Source organism: Pelobates fuscus, chromosome 6 (genome assembly GCF_036172605.1).
Source record: "Pelobates fuscus isolate aPelFus1 chromosome 6, aPelFus1.pri, whole genome shotgun sequence".
Classification (NCBI taxonomy): domain Eukaryota; kingdom Metazoa; phylum Chordata; class Amphibia; order Anura; family Pelobatidae; genus Pelobates; species Pelobates fuscus.
The window spans coordinates 141067426-141092181 of NC_086322.1; the positions used below are offsets into that span (position 1 = coordinate 141067426).

Genomic DNA, 24756 nt, shown 5'->3' on the forward strand with positions numbered 1-24756 from the left:
ACAGTTCGCTGAATACACACACACTCAGACTACTGAATACATATAGACTGCTGAATGCACACACACATTCTGCATTGAGGGGTGCAGTGTATGTGTTTGTGTGTACAGGTGCTGAGTGTGTGTGTGTGTGGGGTGCTCCTTGTGTGAGGGATGTGCTGTGTGTGTCTGAGGGGTGGTGTGTGTGTGAGAGGTGCTCTGTGTGTGTGTGTGTGGGGGGGGGGTACTGTGTGTGTGAAGAGTGCTGTGTGTGTGAGAGGTGCTGTGTTAAAATACCAACATTATACATAAAAATAAAATTAAAATACTAACATTATACATAAACACACCCCCGCATTCAAAACCAACAGCACACACAAATGCATGCCTGCATTGAAATGCCAACAGGACATCCAAAAACACCCTTACATTCACTCACACATACTCCATACAAAGTGAATGCTTGATGGGTACTAGGATATCTGCAAAATTATGGCACAGGTCTTGGGATGTGCTTGCATCAAGGTTGGCCTTTTGTATCTGCCTATTTTGGTTACTAACCATTGGCTCTCCTGTACAAAGCTTTAAACATATAAACATAGAATGTGATGGCAGATAAGAGCCATTTGTCCCATCTAGTCTGTCCAACTTTCTAAATACTTTCATTAGTCTATTATATCTAGGATAGCCTTATGCCTAACCCATTCATACTTCAACTCCCTCACTGTGTTAACCTGTACCACTTCAGCTTTGTGACAAAGTGTCCTTCGCCTCTTGTGCCTGGAGGGGACTACTGGCTAGTCTCCTGCCTTCCGACTATGGCCCCTGTGCTGATAGCTGTATTTTACCCTTCAGAAAGGTTTATTTTTGTATTTCTGCCGGGGCGTTCAGGACTTTCAGTATGTGAGTAGTGCTACCCCAGATAGCTATGCCATGGAGCCTATTCGTGTAACAAAAGACTATGGAAAAGACTTCGGCTCCATGGCGATTGAACTGTATGTATGTGTTCTGAGCGCCATTCAGTAATAATGTGCGCTTAGATCTAACCTATCTGGGGATATGTTACATGTATATGTTTTATGTAGTAATTGTAACATTGTGTAATTTTATGTCTTTTTGTAACCATGTGGTTAATGGAGTCTTGCCTCTGTCCTGGGAGACAATTTGATTACTTCCCAATTATCTCCAGGATAGAGAGGAGGGATTGTGATGTCACTGTGGGAGTATTTTGTTTGTATTGTCTGTGATTGGCTAATATCCAATAATTGTCCCATTGTTCCATCAGGTCCCCTAGGGGAGTGTCCACCTGGTGGACACTTGCATAAATACCCGGCAGGTAGCCCTCAATAAACCAGACCTACTTGCACCTTTCTTGAAGCCTTGGCTCATGCTTGGGGGAAGGGACCTACACTCTGGGGATTGCTATGTGGGGATATTTATGGGATAATAATAGTAAACAGTTGAGAATTGCCCACTATTTCAATTCTCAGATCCCAAAGATCGTTATCGTGTAAGTGAAATGTATTCCATACAAATAAAAATCACAATTTGTTATAAAAATAGATACAATTTATTGTGACAATTTTAATAATAATATGTAACATGCGTGATAATAATCAATGAATATTTAGTATGACATGTATATGCAATTCAATGGCAATACACATTCCAATGGTTAACACAGTCAATTGTCAAGACAAGATTTATGACGGTGCTTCACAGAGAAAGAAAGTGAAAGTTTCACACAGAGAAAGCTTCCAGCGAACAGCCATAAAACTTTAGCTAACAGTTAGAATAACCCTTTCAATGCTGGTTAGGTCCTTCTAGGCATATATTATCCTATTTCATGTAATTTTAATTAACACAACATCTAAACCAGCTCATTAGTCATTTCCTGGAACCATCCAATAAAAATAATCTACCAGATTCTACAAGCTGAAATTTTAACTTGCCTAAACAGATATTTTATCTTTTTTTAGAGCAAATCAATATACCTGGATAAATATCACGATATGCTAACATGTGATATGTCACATTAATACATAATTATTCTAATTCCATCTGCAGAATGGAATGGTTATAACTATATATTTCTTAGTTAACTAAGATTTCTAAATATCGAAATCTGACCGTGATTTATCCAATCATATATCATGCTATTAGAAAATTTTTAATTAATTTAGATTAATTAAATGAAACCAGTATAATTACCAGTTGAGTAGACATTCTCATCAGATGAGTAGGTAGTCTCAGGAACTGAATGGATGTGTGATTGGTGTGTAAGAAATTCTGAGTGCCATTGAGTGGATATCTGTCATGGATTTCTCTGCATGGCCTAATCTGAAACCCAAACTCCAACTCCGACTGCTCTCACTGCTTAGCCTGCTTCCAAATGCTTTGCCCCCGACTCCTTTCTTCTCTTGCTTCTCTTGCTTTTCTTTTTCTACCTAGCCTGTAATCCTGATTTTTAAAGGGCCAGACTTTCTGTTCGTCATTATTGATAAGCCAATAGGAAATCGAAGGTGGGGTCACCCTGCATATTGCAGTTTAGGTATTTGGTCCATAGAGGGTAGTATCGCCTAACTAAACTTCCTTATCCAAGAAACAGTTAACTTTTCCTGATGACGATTTTGACGTAATTTGGCTTATCTATATGGCTGCCATAATTTTAAGTTTTAAGTTTTCTGTCAGTTCAAAGCGTTTCTTTGGGCTTTTTCCAGGCAGTGTGTCTCCAATTCCTGCTGTAATTTCTAAAATGACAGTTATAAACGCAGTCTCACCTTTTCACTTACAATGGGAATCTTGTAAAATTTAGAAAGTAAAATTACCAAGTCTTATCTGGTCACTGGTGTCTGGCTTTCTTGTGTGAAGCTAACATTAAGAAGAGTATTCCATCTCCTTCTCTGTTAGAGTGAGTGAGCATATATAACAGTTGCTTGGTATTCACACTGCATATCCATACTGGTGACTCTAGCCTTTTTAAGTGGAATTAGCTCCTGGGTTTACCTATCTCATTGCATCCACAATGATATAATTGTCTTTCTACATTTTGGGACAGATTTTTGGTGAAATTTCTGCCTACACCCAGTTCTGAGCACTCCATTTCAAGTCAGACTCCCTCATCCCTGAGTGTTGCTTTAGGCATACCAGACCAACCTACTTGTATCACTTAGTTTGTTTATACAAAGCATTCCTTAGTTCAGGCTAGTGTTTAGTTACAAAGAGGATAGAAATTTGTGTCTTTGTTAGCTTGAAATCCAAAATGGAGTCTGCTCTGTTCTGAGTGATTCAGGCAATATACACTTCTATCATAGCACAAAATGTCTGCCGATATAAATATCCTGACAGCTATAATCACTTACTCCCCAGAGTAAGCTCTTGTAAGAGCTTGATGTAATCCTGCTACGCTCTCTGGATTTAGGAGAGGTTTACCCACTGGGAGCTGGATCCTGGTCGTAGATCCAGGGTGGGTGAGAGACGGCGAGACCCCGGCGCAGCTGCATCGCTGGAAGTGGGGTCTGCAGTGCTGATGGTGTCGGTTGGAGTGCTCAGAGTCCTCGGCAAGCGCTAGGAGTATCGATTGGCGGAGGTACTCGGTCAGAGTGCCAGCGGTCCGTCACAAGCTTCTTTACTGCATTGATTTTCCCATGTGATGTCTGTGAGTGGTGGGCTTATACCTGCAGCAATTTTCGCAGATTTTGCAATTATAATCAACAACTAGAATAGAGACTTGGTGACACAGAATCTCTTGCCCTAAGGACCTATGGAAAAAGCATGGGCAGTTATGGTGCATGGAATGTCACTTTAATAAGCTATTCATATACCATTTCCTTTTCCTTTTCTCTCTACTAGTTTATGCTATATCTGTAAACACTGTTTCTGTCTCTTGTTGCTCTTGATTTTTTTTCTCTTCTCTCCATCCTCTGCACTGAACTGACAACAGCTGCTCCAACTCAAAACTCTCTCGAATTAAAATAGAAGGTTCTGGAGCATGATGATACCAGGGAAAACCTGATTGTAGAACACTTGAGAATAATTATAATGTGAGTCCCAGATGTCTGGGCCCAGAGGAAATAGAAACGTTATATTCATAACATTAAATAAACACATTTCTATCATCGGTTTGCATACTTTAGGATTCAAAATACCCCAATGGCTTACTATTCTAATGACGATAAGGAGAAGTGATATTAATTTTTATTCCTAGTGTATAAGACTGCTAATGGCATTCTATTCACTTAATGTTAAATTGAAAACCAAATACATTAAAAAGTCACTCACTCTATTTATATACATATACACACACACTCACATATTTATAAACACACAAATAAAATTAAATCTGAATGTGTGCATTATATCAGAGCAGAGTACTATGATGGAAATTGTGACGGAGCTCCCGTACTCCAACTGAGTACCTCCGCCAAGTCTGCATCTCGCTGCTATCAGGGACCCTGGAGCCCTTTGCCGAGGCTTGACTTGGGTCTCTTCCACTTGGGTCTGCAGCTCCCTCCTTCCAGGCAGGTATTGTCCTCTGCCTCTTCAGTTCCTTTCCCAGACAGGTATCAACACCTCATCCTATAATGATTCCAGAAAATACCAGTTCTGAGGCTCTTGCTTGCCGGTCCTTGCAGGGCCGGCGCTATCCAAGCAGTGTGCCTTCATGGACCAGAAGGGAGTTTAGAGATCTCCTTCACCAACCCGTTGACTCTTTGCTGGCGCCTGGCAGGGGAAGGGGAGGAAGAGAGGGGAGCTCCCGGGGGAGCTCTAACCTGCAGCTCCGCCAGGTCTCCTCTCGCAAACTCAGAGTGTTGCCGCGGTTACCATGGTAATGCTCCATTCTTGCATGAGTGAGCTCTAGCCCCAGGAGCTGTAGGCTAGAGTTCACTCCCAACTGGAACCTCCAGAGCTCTACCAATGGACCACAATGGATTCTTAATTGATATTCCCTTTCCATGGGCAAAGGTAAACAGGGGGAGGGGGATATAGAGCATATTTCTTTAAAATTAAAAAAAAAAACCTTCATATTATATTTGTTTTAATCAGCCTGCCTCCTCCAACCACACACACACACACACACACACTGTCCCCCCACACACACACTGTCCCCACATACACAACCTGCCCCCACATACACACACTGCTCCCCAACACACACTGCCCCCCATATACACACAGTTCCCCCATACACACATTTCCCCAATACACACACTGCACCCCCATACACACAGGGCAGCCCTCTGCTCCCACATACGCACACTTGCCCCACTGCACCCCCATACACACAGTGCTCCCACTGCACCCCCATACACACACTGCCCCCACTGCACTCCCATACACACTGCACCCCCCCCCCACACACACATCCCCCACTGCACCCCAATACACACATGTTGAGGAAGAGAAAGGGGCTGTAGTATGGGGAATAGGTGCTGTGGTGGGGATAGTGGCTGTAGAGGGAGGTGTAGAGGGGGAATATTGGCTTAGGGGCTGTATAATAAAAAAAGATTTCTAATTTAAAAAATGAATAATCTAAAGTTTATCCTCTCCTCCTTAGGCTTACCATGAGCCAGGGAGGGAGGAATAAACTTTAGATTTTTAATTTTTTCTATAAACTGGACTGCCAAATTACCTGATCCCTGGTTGTCCCATGGCAGATATAGCATATCTACACCCCTGTTGAGTACAAACATTTCCTTCCGACCAGCACCGGTAAATGTTTCTGTGGTAACCAGCATCAACACTCCCATACAGTGGAAGTATCAGAGTGGTCTGGCCAATGAGGGAGATCCTTCCCACCAGTCATAGAGCCCTCTCTCTCTACTCAATCACCAGCCCTGCAGAGTTCAGCCGGTGAGATCTTTCTTGTCGGCCTAAACCTCGTAGCAACTGAATGGCTGTGCAGCCAGTCTCCTTCCTGCCTCCCCTTGGTGGGCTTCTTGCAAATCTGGCCAAGCCCGCATCATGATAGGAGGCAGAGACTACATGGTCAGTGTTCAGAGCTCATACTGGGCAGTCGGCATTATGGACAGTGTCGCCAAAGAAAACCAATAAGAAAACCCACCAGGCTGAACCGGGGAAGGTAAAAGGGGATGTGATATGGGCTTGTAACTGGCACACTATTTAAACATTCTCTATTGCTGTTTCTTTGCCTAGCTATCTGTGTTCTTTACACTCTCAGTTGGCATTTTATTCCTGCTTGATTTCTGGATTTCCTGACCATTTGGTTTGTATTCTCTGTTCATTAACTTTTCTTGACTATATTGTGACCTCTTGGACTGCCTTACCTTGCCTCCTGTTCTGGATATTACCTATTTCCCCTATTGCCTTATTAGGCTATACACTCATTTTGGGCTTCAGGGGCCCTTCACAGAACTAGGATGCACATGTACATCTCATAGCTTAGTATGATGTCTCCAGAACCAATCAATGGTAAAGCTTTCCCATAATACATAGTCCAACTTATGTATTCTCCATCTCTCTATGTCTACAACTGGTCATCTGACACGATTCTCACATTCCCAAAGGAGTAAGATGAAAAAAAGACTGGATTTCTTGAACTAAAGCGAAAAGTTCACTCTAACAACATATTTGTGAGCCTGCAGTGTCGAAGAGACTAAAGTGATAGACACACTGTTTAATGTTTCTGTTTTGTCAATAAAGGGATATCATTTTTAAGGAGTGCTGAACATCTTTTTTTTTGTTTGTTCTTTGATAGTTATCCAGGAAGGCGGAGCCCGAGTCATTTCACACATAAAAAATAAATAAAAGCGAGTGCTCTCTCATACCATTGTTATTTATAATGGAAGAAAGTGGGAATAGGTACCAGCGCTAATATGATAAGGGTGTAGAGATATATGTCAGATGAAAATGTTTATACTAGCCGCTAAACACTGAAAGAAGTGACTTTCCCATAAGGCACAAAAAATACAATAGACAAAGGGGTAGATAGTGTAGCGCTTATATGTATAACAATCAAAGTAGTAGTTACCTTAACGATAGATGGTAATCTACATCCAAATGCAATAAATATTGTGTAGTGAACCAGATGAAATCAAACTCTGAAACAGTACAAAGGAAATACCCACATAGTGTAAAACCTTTCTAACAGTATAAATGATTTAAAAATAATCGTAGGAACACTCACAAACGTAGAGCTATAAACCTAGCTCTGGTGTGAATAGCTTTGGGTCCGTTACGGCGACCCATCCCTATAGTGGAATCTGTTTGTGGTCCTAGGAGAGTTGGAATAAAAAAACACAATAGGGTAGCACAGTTGGTATCCAAATAAGAAAGTGGTGAGTAAGAAATATACTTACAAACCTAGAGCCCCTATTGCTCTGCAGTCGTGCAATGTGTAGTTGGGGACTACACTCCCTCTAATATAAGATGATGCCGGCCACCAGGGTTGAAAGGTAGAATTACTTTATTAAATACACTTTGAGTATAATAAAACAATAAAAAAGGAACAATGTCCATATAGAAATCCCAGGACACGTTTCACTACAGTGTGTAGTTTCCTCAGCTGGGTAGTGATCACTCCCTTTCTATTTATTATTTGTATGAGTCGTACATTAATACTAGTTATCAGTAATACTTCTTTTTTTTCTCTTTTGCTCTGTATATATACATCATATATTTATCCATTACGATGGGTCCCTGCATGTGCAGAGACTGGTATTGCAAGGACTGCTATTTATTCTCTATGAACATTCTTACTGAAGATGCTAGTGATGTCACTTTACATCAAGGAGGCTTGACCCGCACACCACGTCTGAGATAAGAGGCTTGCACCTCATATGTCTTACCTGCTAGTGGTAATTACGTAGAGGCAACGAGCACATCTGATACCTGTTCCCTCATTAAAGAAGACATTTAAACTTGACCCGGCGAACCAGGAATACACATTAATTTTTCTACCCAGCTGAGGAAACTACACGCTGTAGCGAAATCATTTATACTGTTAGAAAGGTTTTACACTGTAACGGATCACCTGGCACCCCGACTGAGTACCTCCGTTAAAGGATGCTCCTAGCGTTTCCTGAGGACTCCAAGCACTCTGGCAGACACCACAATCACCGAATCTGAGAAGCATATAAATCCTCTCAAGCCTCTGAATGCTGTAGACAGTTGAATAGGAACCATACGAATAGGTTTTCAATCCTAGCAGTCAAACTGGAACAGCATACAATAAATCCTCCCCCAATAATGAGACAACACTTCACTTTGAGGGTAAAACAGGAACTCTGGACTGGCACATCCAGCCTGGCTTTTATTACAACTGTACACATACAGGCCACACCCAGGGGGAGGCCTAAAATAACCAATAGCATCACGGGTGCAACCCACACATCCCCTCCCCTTAGTGTGACACATAATCCCATTATTCATACAGTTTAAAATATACTTTTTACCCAATATTTATAACTTCAAAACCATACATCACATTCACATAAAAATACATATCCACAATCAATCCATTCAGGGGAACAACATATTAAAATATGGCATGAATCAGACCAGGGGTTCAAAAGTTAGTAATAGTATCTTTTAAAACCCCTGTCAGCATGACTTTCCAGCTCAGACCGGTTACCTCCCACAATGCCTCACAATCCCTCCCCTCTGGCCTGGAGATAATTGGGGAAGGAATCTAATTATCTCCAAGCAAAACTCCATTACCCACATGGCAGACAAAAATACAGTAAAAGACATAAAATTACATAGTGATATATTTAACACATAAAACACACATTTCTACATATCCCCAGTTTAACCGAACACATAAATACCTACATAATATTTAAGACAGTATTACTGTGATATGTTACAAAGTCTTAAAGGGACATTATTCCCAAACGTCCCAAATAATTCTAAAAGGGCCAGCAGCAGCAATATAAACTAAAACATGCCCAAATATAGTTCAAACGTACCAATTTTCCAGGGGCCATAGTCAGCAGGTAGGAGGCAGGCAGCCAGGCCCCTCCAATGTCCCATGGCAAGGCGGTTTCTGCCACATTTCTCCCCTTTCCCATTAAGACTATCCAGACTCCAGACCTCCAGTCAGTCTGAAGCTCTGATAGTTGGCCGGCCTTTCTCACAGGGTGTAGTTGTCCATATGGCCCCCTGCCACTTGTGCCCAGTTTTAGGTCCATGGCTTGGGGAAAAAATACCCAGGGTGTCTTCTCCCCTGGTTGAACAAAGCTGCCGCTGGGGAGAGGGGGTAACAAACTCCTCTGCCTTACACACTTCCAGCCGCTGGGGAGAGGGGGTAACCGGCTCCTCTCCCTGAACCGTAAGCTGCTGCTGGGGAGAGGGGGTAATAGGTTCCTCTCTCTGCGACACCTTCTCTTGTGGTAGGGGAAAAACGACTGTCTCCCCTTCAATTACTTTGCCTTGCTGTTGGGGAACCGGGCAGACTGTCTCTACCCCTGGTGGTGCAGATGCAGAGACTACGGTCCCATCTACACCGTTGGGGGGTGTAACATCTCCCCTTGGTGGGTTAGGCTGCCGCTGGAGAAAGGGTGCAACAAGTTCCTCTCTCTGCACTGTAAGCTGCCGCTGGGGAGAGGGGGTAACAGGCTCCTCTCCCTGACGCTCTCTCTGCTGGAGGGGAAAACCGACTGCCTCCCCTTTCAATACCTTGGCTTGCTGTTGGGACACAGGACAGACTGTCCCTATCCCCGGTGGTGCAGATGCAGAGACTACGGTCCCATCTACACCGTTGTGGGGCTTAACATCTCCCCTTGGTGGGCTAGGCTGCCGCTGGGAAGCAGGACCGACTGTCCGTACTCCTTGTAGCTTGGGCGCAGAGACCCTGGTTCCATCTGCGCCAGTGGGGAACTTAGTGTCTCCCCTTGGTGGGCTAAGCTGCTGCTGGGGAGAGGGGGTAACAAACTCGTCTCTCTTAACCGTAGACTGCCGCTGTGGAGCAAGGACGGCCCCTTCAGCTCCCTGTAACTTGGGCGCAGAGACCACGGGCCCATCTGCGCTGGTGTGGGGCTTACTGTCTCCCCTTGGTGTGCTAAGCTGCTGCTGGGGAGAGGGGGTAACAAACTCCTCTCCCTTACACACTTTCAGCCACTGGGGAGCAGGGCTGACCCTCTGTACTCCCTGTAGGCAGGGCGCAGAGACCACGGTCCCATCTGCGCTGGTGAGGGGCTTACTGTTTCCCCTTGGTGAGCTGGGCTGCCGCTGGGGAGGAAGGATGGCACCTTCAGCTCCCTGTAACACACACTGCCGCTGGGGATCTGGGCTGACTGCCCAGCATCCCTGTAGGGCCGGTAGAGAGATCTCGATCCCATCTCCACCTGCCATCTGTCTATGAGGTCCCCTACTTCTGCAGCTGGTAGTGAAGCAGGGGGTACCTCGGCCACGTTTTCCCAGCTGTAGGCTAGCAGGTCTGGGTCTGTCACCCAGTTTTCCCGTTCTGCATCCATGCTCTGTGGCTGACATGGGTTTAGTAGTTCCGCATAGTCCATCTCCAGCTCTCGTTCCATGGCAGCGAAACGGCGGAGGTCTTCTCGGAGTCCCATAGATCTCGGGCCCTGTAACATCTCCCCTCGGTAATGAAAGATAGCCCAGTACCGTGACTCTGCTGGACTGCCAAAGTCGACGTCTTCCGCTAAGGCTTTCCACAACAGGCCAGGGCTAGCGTAGTTCTCCCCCTCTGGCTGGATGCCCTCTGCCCTCCACGTCTCTGGCTGGACAGTGCACCACCACAGTGCCCGGTATGAGGTGTCCAGGCTCACTTCCCTTTCCACGAGGTACTCGAGTTGTCTTACCCGCTGCCCTCCAGGTTGGTCTCCCAGAAGTGGCATCCGCCAGGCAATTTGTTCCTCCAACCGGTATGCGACACCAGGAAGGCGCTGCTGCCGCTGATACTGGACTTCCTCCAGGGCATCGTACCATAAGTCTCTCCGGGCATTATCTCTCCATTCCAGTTCACTCTCTTCCTCAGGTGTGAGTGCCCAGGGGTCCACGAACCCCATTTTCCCAAATCTTTGTGTAGACAGGGACGCTGTATGCACACTAGCGTCCCCCTCAATTTGTAAATCCAAACGTACTGTGTCTCCGAGCTGCTTTACCTCGCACTAGGATCCCACCGCTGCCACCAATGTAACGGATCACCTGGCACCCCGACTGAGTACCTCCGTTAAAGGATGCTCCTAGCATTTCCTGAGGACTCCAAGCACTCTGGCAGACACCACAATCACCGAATCTGAGAAGCATATAAATCCTCTCAAGCCTCTGAATGCTGTAGACAGTTGAATAGTATTTCCTTTGTACTGTTTCAGAGTTTGATTCCATCTGGTTCACTACACAATATTTATTGTATTTGGATGTAGATTACCATCTATCATTAAGGTAACTACTACTTTGATTGTTATACATATAAGCGCTACACTATCTATTAGACTGGAAGAAAGAAGATTTAGTCTAAGGCAAAGGAAAGAGGTGTTTTTACTGTAAGAACAATAAGGATATGGAATTCTCTGCTTTTATTTTACTTTAGGGCCCCCACCCGCTGCTCAGGGGTGGGGCCTAGGGGGAGGAGTCATTCAGGGCCCCCACCCACCGCTCAGGGGTGGAGGCCAGAGGGGAGGACAATAGGTCCCCCCATTTGAAGTATTTTAGGGCCCCCACCCACCACTCAGGGGTGGGGGTCAGGGGGAGGACACTAGATCCCCCCCTATTCTTCTTTAGGGCCCCCACCGTGGGAATTAGGGAGTTATCTACTAAGCGGCTGCAAGAGAACATTCGAAGTCCCGAAATTCTGAAGTCCCGAAGTTCTGAAGTGTCGAAGTGCCGAACCGAACTGAAGTGCTGAAGTCCAGAAGTGCTGAAGTCCCCATGCACATCCCTACTTCAAACTGGATTTTTTTTTGCATTCTTTTGGATCAACAGCAAAAAACGTTGTTTTTTTTGTTGATTGACTCTGTCCCTGCTTCTCACTGAATTTGGTATGGTTTTTTGCATCTTTTATATGTCTGGATTTTGTTTATACTAGTATTATAAGCGCTACACTATCTACCCCTTTGTCCATTGTTATTTATAGTTTATATTTGCCTACCCTCTGGGTAAAGCTTTGTAACTCGTATATCCAGTACAGTTCCCGTTGTTTCTGGATATACGAGCTACAAACTCCAAGGGTCTTAGTGAGGAAAGATATTTGTCTTCCTTTTTGTGAATAGCTTTGATGGGACTATTGTGGTATCCAGTGGTGTACCTACCATGGTCGCAGGGGTCGAGGCTGCGACCATGCCCGTCACTCCAGGGGACCCGACTGCATCTGCGATCACTGCGACCATGGTGTAAGGGGCCTAAGGCACCTGAGGGCCCCGCGAGCCCGGGCCCCTTACAAGCACACCGACTCAGTCAGGAGTGATGTATGTGTGTGGGGGTGCTGTGTGTGTGTGGGGGTGCTGTTTGTGTGTGTGAGCAGTGTGGTGTGTATGGGGGGAGGGGTGCTGTGTGTGTGTGTGTGTGTGTATGTTGCAGAGTTTGAGGGATACAGGTAGCAAATGTTTTGTTTTTTTAATAATCTTATACATCTTCATTACCCCCTCCCTTCTTCTTACCTTTGGTGAAATAGGGGTGAAAAAGCCAGCCCTGGTGGTCCGGTGGTGGTAAGAACTATGTAGCCTGCAGCTTGTCTGGCTGCAGGCTTCCCTGTCCTCCCGCGCGCTGAATGCTGTGTGGAGTGTTGTCATGGTAATGCACGGCGATCTGCTTCCCAGACCCCTCCCCCTACCTCCGTGTCCTCCCGCCCTTTCTCCCCGATCGAAGGGCTCTTGGGCCGGTGAGGGAGATCACTGATCTCCTCACCAGCCCGAGAGGGCCCACGCTATAAAACAGGGCCCGCTTTACATAGGCTGGCACGGGAGATCAAAGGTTCTCCCTTGTCAGGCGGGCATGCTGTGCAGCGCGGTGGAGCCCTCATGCCTGTAGGGCCCCTGGGCAACTGCGCAGCTTGCCCTTGGGGAAAGACGGCCATGCCAGTAAGGTATTGTCATGCTTGAAGAAGGGCTTTAATTCTTGGGATGAGTATATCATTTTGCCTCTTTATAAATGGCTGGTAAGACCACATCTTGAATTTGCTGTGCAATTTTGGGCACCTTTTCTAAAGAAGGATATTATGGCACTAGAAAGCGTGAAGAGGCAGGCTACAAAATTAATAAAAGGAATGGATAATTTTAGCTATGAAGAAAGGTTAACAAAGTTAGCCTTTTAGTTTGGAAAAAAGTTGCCTCAGAGGGGATATGATAACATTATACAAATATATTTGTGGCTAATACAAACCATTGTGTAAAAAAATCAGGATTTTACATAGAACACAAGGTCGTGCGTTTAGACTGGAAGAAAGAAGATTTAGTCTAAGGCAAAGGAAAGAGGTGTTTTTACTGTAAGAACAATAAGGATATGGAATTCTCTGCTTTTATTTTACTTTAGGGCCCCCACCCGCTGCTCAGGGGTGGGGCCTAGGGGGAGGAGTCATTCAGGGCCCCCACCCACCGCTCAGGGGTGGAGGCCAGAGGGGAGGACAATAGGTCCCCCCATTTGAAGTATTTTAGGGCCCCCACCCACCACTCAGGGGTGGGGGTCAGGGGGAGGACACTAGATCCCCCCCCTATTCTTCTTTAGGGCCCCCACCATGGGAATTAGGGAGTTATCTACTAAGCGGCTGCAAGAGAACATTCGAAGTCCCGAAGTTCTGAAGTGTCGAAGTGCCGAACCGAACTGAAGTGCTGAAGTCCAGAAGTGCTGAAGTCCCCATGCACATCCCTACTTCAAACTGGATTTTTTTTTGCATTCTTTTGGATCAACAGCAAAAAACGTTGTTTTTTTTGTTGATTGACTCTGTCCCTGCTTCTCACTGAATTTGGTATGGTTTTTTGCATCTTTTATATGTCTGGATTTTGTTTATACTAGTATTATAGTGGTCTGTTTGCATGATATTTCTTTCATTTGTATACCACGCATTGCGTGCTTATATGTGCCTTTGTACATATGTTTTTCTGGTAAATGCTTTATAATAGCATGACTTTGTATTTCTGTGGATAATATTTAAAGAGACAGACCTAGAGTATATACCCATGTAATAAAGTTTTTTCATATATATAAAGATTTATGGTTGTGCTCCTTACTCTATTCATATTGTTATGTTTTTTGGGTTCTTCAGGGGACAGAGCCTTATGTGGGTGAGCACCCAATATATATTGTATTAGCCTTTTCCTGGGGCTATTTTGTCGTTTAGTCGAGTGTGCCCACCTTGTCTCATTTCATTAACTTAGAACACTGCTGGCAGAATGGTTACAAGGTGTCAATATTGTTTAACAAACTCCCGGGTGGTCTTTAGTTCGGGAGTTGGTTTGGTTTCCATGGCTTTTACAGGGCCCATAGTTTTTCAGCAGGAGGCTGCCAAGCAGGCTCCTCCAGGAGCCCGTGGCAACGTCACGCCACAATTCCTTACACACAAACACACACTGCATCCCCTGTACACACCCACTTCATCCCTTACACAAACTGGTATCCTTATACATTCCATTCCATAAGAACACACACACATTACATCCTCTAAAATAACACATAACACATCCCCTTCACACATACAGTCCACTCCCTGTGAGCGAACTCATGGGTGGGCCTTGTAGGCATCAGACTTATGGGCAGACCTTGTAGGTATACATATATCTGTGTAAGGGGCCCCAAAAATGGAGCTGCTTCCTCTTTGTTGTTTTTTTGAGCACTGCCTCCAGAGAGCCTGGTTTAACACCAGACCAGTGGAGCCAGACTGCAACCTGAGCCCATCATCATCCTCTTGTCCTCATCTGGTGGTAAGTAGGCAATCCAGTATATTATAAGTGTTATAGGGGAACTCTAAAGAAGACATGCACAGAGAGTCCGGACACAGGGTAGCTCAGGAAGCAAATGTCTTTATTCTCACCGATCGGGTCTCAGCTGGACTCAAAATGTTCAAAATGTCTGCGCACTGAGCACATGGAGTACAGGCTTTTTATAAGCTATTCATCCCCCATCTGTATCCTTACACCAATCAGAAAACAGTATTTACAGCATTACATTATATGGATAGGCAGTATGGCACTACGAGAATGGAATGTCATTTTTGAAATCCAGCACATGATCAGTACATTGATGACAGTATCTTAGCTACATGTAACTTACTAACAGATACCTGTAGTTGTATATGCCACATGGAGATTTTAGGCCTACTAAATTTTAGGCCTAGCTGAAATCCCATCCCCCCTTTGATGCTTCTGATACTGAGTACTCTAGATGCATCACTTACCATACTTTGCCAATACAACTCAGGTAATTACAAAACAGAAGAGACCATGTGAGCATTCTAGCTGAATCTTATGAATTCTCAGAAGTCATCGACCAATTTCTCTTTAGGCTAGAGGTTCATATCTCCAGATAGCCATTACATGAGCTGCTGTCTTGCTTTCTATAGTGCTCTCAATAACACTAGGCATGGACTGAATTATTAATGGAATCAAGCAGGGTAGTAAGAGGCAAAAGATAGTAATAAATACCACTCCTCCTACCAAACTGTCCATACCAGCTTCTAAACTAACTACTAACTACCTGGATTATACCCGTTCCAGATCTGAGTAGGTACGTGTGTTAATTTAACCATGTGGCTAGTAAGCTTGCCCTCAGTCATCTATATACAGACAGCAATTACTGAGACTAAGCTTTCCGCACACACCTCCTTCAACCGATATTAAATAGTCAAGGGCCAGCCTATTTTGGTAACTGGCTGACCTCATACGGGTATTCTGTTTTGCCAGGAGGTTAAGTACTTCAGCTGTCTCATTGGTTATGATATCAACCACCGCCTGTAATCTTATTATGCGGTTGAGCATGTATATGGGGGTTCGATAACCATAAGTACCATCTTCAGCCCAAGTAGCAGGTCCATAGTAATTAATAATTCGCTGGGGTGGCCATTCATCATCTTCCCAATTACCTATATTTAATGGTGCTCGCTTCTTCCTATGGTTTAACTACCTTAACTACCAAGGTCTCTCCTGTTTGGATTGGCAACAAGAAGAAGAATGGTTTGAGCATACATAGCACACATGCCCCTGCCCAATCTTTTGGTAATTCTGAATGTGCCGTTTTACCACAAATCTAGTATAAATTTTCTGGGGCTCTCCAGTTAGAAGTAGCCAATAGTTCAAACCATACCTCTCTTAAATTGGTGTAATTAACAAGGGTTGGTAGGTTCTGAGACATTTAAAGCTGACCACCAGGTAGTATTATGGCTACTAGCATAATATGCTTTCTGCCCTAGACAAGTCAACTCGCCTACGGGTGTTTTATACATTGGGCCTGCTCTAGCTAAGCATACATGACCCATTATGGATGTTTTTAATTTCCATTCTGATTTTTCCCGTATGGTTGCTTGATTACTGGAGTGGGAAGGCATCTGTTGCTCATTTGTCTTAGAACCAGGGTACCATACTTCTCTCACTTCCTATGGCCATTGGTCTCCCATATTTGAACCTCCACATACAAAGCAGTTTGTTATATTAAGACTACTTGCAATACTCTCAACCAGATCGATGAACAGGTTTTAACATCTTCAACACTAATCTCCTCATAAGAGGAATGAAATACATGATGAGTTTGGGCATTCAGGGACGGTTTCAAGGCCTATATATAGGATGGCTCCTGGGTCTGTCCCTGTACCATATATTTGGAAACCGAAAAGATTCCAAAACTTATTAATAAATTGCTTGGGGTTAAAAATTGTCATGTGTACAGGATTGCACTCCATTGATTTACAATGAGGAGTAGTAGGTAACCTCTGAATCATCAGGTCTTGGTCTACTGTTTTTCCACAACCTACACATGACCAGTATGGGCAAAAGTTGAAGTCCCTATTTGGGCAATCTGGGTCAGTGGTTCTTCTACTAGGGTATAGGTATTAGGCATGTGCATGGGGAAAATTTTCGGTTCGGTTCGGCATTCCGAAATTCAGGATTTTCGCAATTCGGGACTTCGCCAATTCAGCACTTCAGCACTTCGGCACTTCGACACTACGGAAATTCGGCAACTTCGGAACTTCGGAACTTCAGCACTTCGACACTTCGGAACTTCGGCATTTTGGAATTTCGGGACTTCGGCACCTCGGGACTTCTCTTGCAGCCGCTTGGTAGATAACTTCCTAATTCCCACGGTATTAGGGAGTTATCTACCAAAAGGCTGAAAGACCTAAATTTGTCTTTCAGCCAAATGTACTAATACTAAGTAAAAATTACTTAGTATTAGTAAATGTTGCCCCTACTCACTATACCGCGAGTAGGGGCATGTCTAGTAAACAGTGAACAGCCTGTGACTGCTCACTGTTTAAAAAAAATAAGAAATAGTGCCCCCCCCGGCCCCCACCCCTGACCGGCGGGTGGGGGCCCTAAAGTAAAATGATGGGGGGGACCTATTGTCCTCCCCCGGCTCCCACCCCTGAGCGGCGGGTGGGGGCCCTAAATACTAATAAGGGGGGGGACCTAATGTCCTCCCCCCTGTTCCCCACCCCTGAGCGGCGGGTGGGGGCCCTAAATACTAATAAGGGGGGGGACCTAATGTCCTCCCCCCTGGCCCTCACCCCTGAGCAGCGGGTGGGGGGCCTAAACAAGAATTAGGGGGGGACCTAATGTCCTCCCCCCTGGCCCCCACCCCTGAGCGGTGGGTGGGGGCCCTAAACTAGAATAAGGGGGGGACCTTATGTCCTCCCCCCTGGCCCCCACCCCTGAGTGGTGGGTGGGGGCCCTAAACAAGAATAAGAGGGGGACCTAGTGTCCTCCCCCTTGGCCCCCACCGCTGAGCGGCGGGTGGGGGCTATAAATACTAATAAGCGGGGGGGACCTAATGTCCTCCCCTCTGGCCCCCACCCCTGAGCGGCGGGTGGGGGCCCTAAATTGTAATAGGGGGGACCTAGTGTCCTCCCCCTGGCCCCCACCCCTCAGCGACGGGTGGGGGCCCTAATGTAAAATAATGGGGGGGGGGGAACCTATTGTCCTCTCTCCGGGCCCCGACCCCTGAGCGGCGGGTGGGGGCCCTAAATCAGAATAAGGGGGACCTAATGTCCTCCCCCTGGCCCCCACCCCTGAGCGGCGGGTGGGGGTACTAAATTGTAATAAGGGGGGGACCTAGTGTCCTCCCCCCTGGCCCCCACCCCTGAGCGGTGTCCTCCCCCCCTGGCCCTAAAAAAAATGTTCCCCCCAGGTGACTAGGGGTCCCCAAACCCCTAGTCACCCCCTCCCCCTTAATAAAAATTATCCCTCTACCTACCCCCCTCACCCTAAAAACTAATGAGGAGGAGACCTTTCACTAAGTACCTGTAAAAAAAAACCAAAACTTACCATTCGATGTTTTCTTTCTTCTAAAATCGTCTTTTTTCAGCCCCCAAAAAGGCCAAATAAAAAACCATAATAACCGACGCAATTATAAAAAAAAAAATGAGCGCAAAAAAAAATAATCCTTCTTCACCCATGGAGGGCACCGCGCAGACTGAGCTCTGCAGGGCATGGGAAGGCTTATAAAGCCTTGCCCCGCCCTGAAATTTCGTCTCAGAGCACTCTGATTGGTGGGTTTAAGCCATCCAATCAGAGTGCTCTGACAGGTAAATGAAGAGACTGACAGGTAAGTCTCTACATTTACCTGTCACAGCACTCTGATTGGTTGGTTTAAAATCCACCAATCAGAGTGCTCTGTGTCATTTTACACAGCGTGGGAAAGTTCTTTGGAATTTTCCCACGCTGTGTAATTTGACTCATAACTCTCTGATTGGTGGATTAAGTAACCAAGAGAGAGTTATGAGTCAAATTACACAGAGTGGGAAAATTCCAAAGAACTTTCCCACGCTGTGTAAAATGACACAGAGCACTCTGATTGGTGGATTTCAAACCAACCACTCAGAGTGCTGTGACAGGTAAATGTAGAGTACCCGAATGTCCGAAATTCGTCCGAATTCATATTCGGACCGAAACGAATTGCACATGTCTAATAGGTATATTATTCATTAAACCCATAGGTTTGTTCCCACTTAAGATTGCCACATATGTTCCAAGGTTTTCCACTACCAGAAATTGGTTTTCATGCATTGAATAGTAGGATGCCTAGGGTGATACTTAATAAAGTTTATCAATGTCCCCTTAGAGTAGGCATTTCGGTGAACCAGCCAGATTGTACAGGATTGGAATTGGGGTTCAAAGCACCTGAAACTGGCTGACACACGCTATAATCAGTGTCTAAATATCATAAAATGAACTTTGACCTCTGATATCCTCTGATATGACCCAGATATTAAAGGGACACTTCAACCAGAGCATTCTAAAGCCAAGTGCCCATAAAGTTTGCGGTCTACATCTCCAGCATGTGCAAACCAACTGCTTGACACCCAGGAGTGAATTGGAGTGTTGCCCGAAGTTACCACAACTACACTCGTATTCATCACGTTGCACCAGACAGACAAAGCAATACAAATGGTCTGCACACGCTGCAGATACTCCGTCCTCTGAAATTGTTTGCAGTTTATTTCTGTGAAAAATGAATCTGAGTACACACAATCAATTATTCGAAAAGCTGTAAATGAATTATATCTGCTCTTTCAATAGCATTATTAATAACAAAGAGCTCTTAGTTTTTAAACATGCAGTTTAGATATTTTTTTTTAGACTTATTTTAAAAGTTCAGTTATGAAAATGAACAGAAGGGGGCACTGCAGGACATTGCATAGTGTATTTCTCTGATAGTTCTATGCTTTCAATCCTGGACTGGTTAACTCATTTTATTTTCTTTGAACGTCACCCTTTCATCTTACGTCTGAGGTATTTGCATGCTAAAATTGTACCATCCCTTATTTTTACAAATTACATCTCTTGTATAACAAATTGCTTGCTGCATTTCCGTGGTTATCTATAAATGTTTTTTTTCTTTTAGGCTGAATTATTATCCAGAAAAAAATTAAGAAAAAAACCCCAGATAGGAAACAGAAATTAATATGATATTGTAAGTTTTCGTAAGAAACAAAATAGTAAACTACACAAAAAAGTATAGGAAATACAATGAACAGAGGTTTAAATGTATTTTATAATATGGTTTTTATCCACCTTTTTGATCGAGATAACTAACAAAAACCAAAGAATCCACAAAACTGAATTAAAAAAACAAAATAGAATAGATGCTCACCTTTCAGTGTTCTGTTCTTAAAGGCAGTATATCTTCTGTTAGCCTGACAAGCAGTTTCATTCATAGTTTTTCAGGAATTAAATGACTCACAGATGCCCATGCATATGGTAATTTTACAGTTTCTCTCATAGAAAGCTGTGGGAAAAAATTGGATTCTGGAGAGGGGTCCCTCACAAAAAATTGGATTCTGGAGAGGGGGTCTCTATTACAATCTGGCACTGGATTCACAAAATAATAATATAACATAGCTCTGATACCCAGCCCAAATTGTCTCTTCTCACCATAATCTGTGTGTCTTTGTCCCCCCTGCCCTTCTGTGTGTGTTTGTCTGTCCACCCAGCCCCTATGTGGTCTTTTTGTGCCCTCCCCAGCCCCTCAAAGTGAATCTTTGTCCTCCCTCAGCCCTTCTGTGTGGCTCATTGCCCTTCCAGACCCTCTGTGTTTCTCTTTGTCCCCTCAGCCTCTCTGTATTTTTCTTTGTCCCCCTAGCCCCTCTGTGTGTATATTTTCCCCCTTACTCTCCCTGTGTCTCTTTGTGCCTTTCAGCCCCTTTGTGTGTCTTTTTGTCTCCTCCTGTGCCCCTCTTTGTCTCCCCTTGCCTCCTGTGCCCTTCTTTCCCCCCTCCTGTGCCCTTCTTTTGTCCCCCTCCTCTCCTGTACCCTTCTTTTGCCCCCCTCCTGTGTTGTGCTCTTTCTTATCCCCCTTCCACTAGTGTACCCTTCTTTTGCCCCTCCTCCTGTGCTGTGCCCTTCTTTACCCCCTGTTGTCTCCTGTACCCTTCTTTTGCCCCCTCCCTTCCTGTGCCTCTCTATGGTTGCCCTCCCTCCTGTGCCCTTCTTTTATCCGCCCCCCTTCTCCTGTACCTATCAGCCACTTCCCCTCCATGTAGCGTGGCTAAGCGGGCGATCCACAGCGAAGGAGCCTTTGTTTCCTGTGCCCAGTCTGACAGGAAGCATTTTTTTGCTCTCAGTGAGCACTTCTTGTCAGACTGGGTAGATACAGATGCTCCTCTATCGTGGTCCGCCTGCTCACCCACGCTACATGCAGTGACCAGCAGGAGGGTAGCACTATGCAGTACCCTCCCCCTCCCCCCGCCCTTTGTCTTAGTACTTAGTGGAGTCCATTTTTTTTAAATAGAGGTGTATATGTTTCCATATTCTGCTTGTATGGGTGCTCCAGTTGCTTTGCAGTGTTGTTATGTTGTAGATGTATTGCATATGTTAATGAGTAGTTTGTGGTATTGTGCATGACACCTATGAATGTGGGCTGTGTATGGGCTTGTGGAATTGTGGAATTGTGTGTGTGGATGATATGTCACATTGTGTGTTTGGTGCTTTGTATATGTTTTGTTCTGCCTGTGGTATTATTGCATGTGAGAGGCTGCTTGTTGGGTTGTATGCGTCTATGTGGATTGTCAGTGGTTTTGTATTTGTGGGGACTGAAGCTCTGTGTATGTCTAGCAGAGTTGATGCCTTCCCTGGAATCCAGTGGGATCTGGGCTGGCCAGGTACAGGCCAAGGACAGGAGCTGCAATAGCTACTGTGGGCTGCTCAACACCAGTGTGGATTCCTGTTCACAAGTGCAGGGAGTAAGTGATCTAAGAAAACATCTTCTAAATGCTGCAATGCGTAAATTGAGGATTATTCTGATAGACCAAAGTCTGTTTGGCTCTGGTAGCCTTGAGTGACGTGCAAGTCACCTCAAGTGCCATAGGTTGCTGACCCCTGACCTATACAATACAAGGACCATAGATAGTAATGTTGATTGGATGATCCCTTTCAGTCCATGACAAGCTGAACCAGAATAAGTTTGATTGCACAGTGCTAGTACATACGTTTCTTACATTACTTACTCTATTAGTACTGAGGTAATTCTGAGAGTCCTTTATTTTTCATGAAAAGAAGAATCTGAAGAAATGAGCAAAGTTATAGGTAAAGGGAGGTGAAAATGAAAGAGCCACTTAAAGTGTAGAGACTGGGCCGGCCAGGTTATTAGATTGAGATAGCCTTCACTTTGATAAAGGCCTCTCAGCAGGTCCAAACATTGCTTTGCCTTTTTGATCCAATAAACCTGTCTGTGGCTTAAATTCCATGAGTGCCTGGAGATTCTTCCTGTTCTCTGTTACAAGTATTCTGGATTTGCTTGTCCTGCTTCAGTGCACCTGGTATTAAGTGGTATTGAGTCGGGTCCTTTTTTCTTTTGCTTCACTTTCCTTTAATGCCAGAAGTTTTTTTAACATTATGTTTTGTTTTATAAATAATAAAATGTGTTTCTGTGTCTGTATCTGTTGGAGAGTTACATACGATTCAAGTGCTCTGGTGTGACCTGACTAATCTACAGGGCTATTCACTATGTTCAAATAGCCCCATACTGAACTGGGCAAAAAAAAACATACGATGCTGTATGTGGCCATCAGATTGCAAAATTAGGACATTTTTCATGCTAAATAAAAAATGTCAACCCTGGCAAACCAAATCCACCCAATACCTCCAAAGGTGCTCAAGGGTGGTGGAGCGTTACTGGAGGAAGTCTAGTACTATGGCTGACTTTCTGCACTACAAATTTATGTTGCCTTCTTATGCCTGTGTTCCCTCTCTTGACAAACAATCATACTTCCCTTCCTTCATTTCCACCTTCACGCATTACCCCACACATCTATTTGAAACTTTTAATTCACTAGTGCCCAACATTACCTCCTCCATCTACTTATCTCCCTGCTGTCAATTCTGCATCATAATTCACAGAAGATCAATGATATCCAAAAAGAAAGAAATTGCCTCTGTTGCTTCTCCCTTTAATTGTCTGACCCTTTGCTCGGCCTCCAGTAGCATTACTTATTTTTGATATACATTTTATTGTTTTTTAAAGTATAAAGACATACATATTTCATTATCTTGATAAGTTATATAAAGCTACATACATGTATTAGATATACATGTATACATTCAATGTGAAGATAATTACAGTACATACATTAATTTGGGGCAATATAAAGAAGCCAGGCCACGTAAGGGGAGGGGAGAAGACCTTTATAAACCCAAATCAACTCAACTCTGGGTCTCAGCTCCCCAATTATGACATCATATCTAGGATCTTTATCCAGTTATCCCAGATGCAATATTTTTCTTGATTGACACAAAAATTTGCTGCAGTTTTGCGTTCCATTTTACACTGAAATGTGACCCGCTCTTTGATTTGTGGCCATAATTCCTCCTTAGATGTTTTCCAGTTTTTGGCAATTGAGCCTTTGAATGCCATTGAAATATAGATCAAAAGCCATCTTTTGCTTTTTGATAAGGGAGGGAATTTCAGATGTAATATCACCATCTCTTCCGTCCACACCTGTTTCAGTCCTAAAAGTTTGTTGACTTGCACCAAAAGTGTGCCCCAGCCAGATTTGATCAGAGGGCAATCCAGAGCCACATCTCAAACAAAAACATTCATCATGGGGGTATATCTTATTTAATTTTAGTGGTGTTAAGTGCCACCTATTTAAGATCTTAGAATGAGCTCCATTATATTAAGACAGTGAACTGACGAATATACTGTTTGTAGTGCAGCATACCATTCTGTGATGTTGATTTCTGTTTTAAGATCTCTAGTCCACATGTCTTGCATTCCCTTTAGTAGCTTGTAATATAGCAATGCACTTCGAGAGTAATTCTAAATCCTTTCCTAGTTCAATAATGTTATTTAATTTATCCACTATTTCATTTGAGGTCTGAATATATATTAAGGTCATTAAAAAACTGCTAATTCTGGGGCGGACCTTGATGTTGAGATGGGCCAGAAGCCATTTCTAACAGCTCCCACTTGCTCGAGAAAATCTTGCCAAAACCTACAAAATATTTTAGCCATCCAGCATTGTACTCACCGGGTCTGGACTTGGGGACACCCCAAAACAAACCAAACAGAAGCACAAAGTCGGGGCTTACTTCACGCTTGTGCATCCCGACCTAGCACAGATCCTATGCAGAACATACCCCCAGACAGGGACGACTATACCCAGAATCAATCCGCTTTTTCTAAACCGACAATGGACAATGGTGCATAGATTGCAAAGACCTCAGCACAGAACCGCAACCTACCAGCGTGATATCGGAGATATGCTCCTACAGCATACATGGCCAAGATGGCGACCGTGGAGGGCCTAGACACTCCACTTACCCCACCATCTCTGGTGGGGTGGAGAAGCGGAGCTCCAAACCAGTCACAAAACAAGATCTACAAAACATGCCAAACATGCTGCAAGAGATCCAAAGACTCTTAACCGCAGACCTGTCAGCCTTGAAAACCGGTATGCAGCAAGTCACGGAGAAAGTAACAAACCACTGCGGAAAAGGTCAAAGGAATCCAAGGCGAATTATCCACTATGAAGGAATCCATAGTTCAGCTGCATTTACTCAACAAGCCCTCAGACTGCAATTATCTGTGCAGGAGGACCGATACCACTGCAATCATGTCAAGATTCAGGGTGTCCCCTCTACAGTGAGTAGAGAGGAATTGCTACACTATGTTAGGCAGCTTCTAGCCTCTATATTACCACCTGTGATAACAAAAAAAAAA

The 24756-nt window shown here is 44.5% G+C and overlaps 1 pseudogene; it reads right to left on the reverse strand.

Moving 5' to 3' along the window:
* Positions 1-24434, reverse strand: part of LOC134566101 (pepsin A-like) — a 35646-nt pseudogene extending 11212 nt beyond the window's left edge.
* Between the last annotated feature and the right edge of the window lie 322 nt (positions 24435-24756).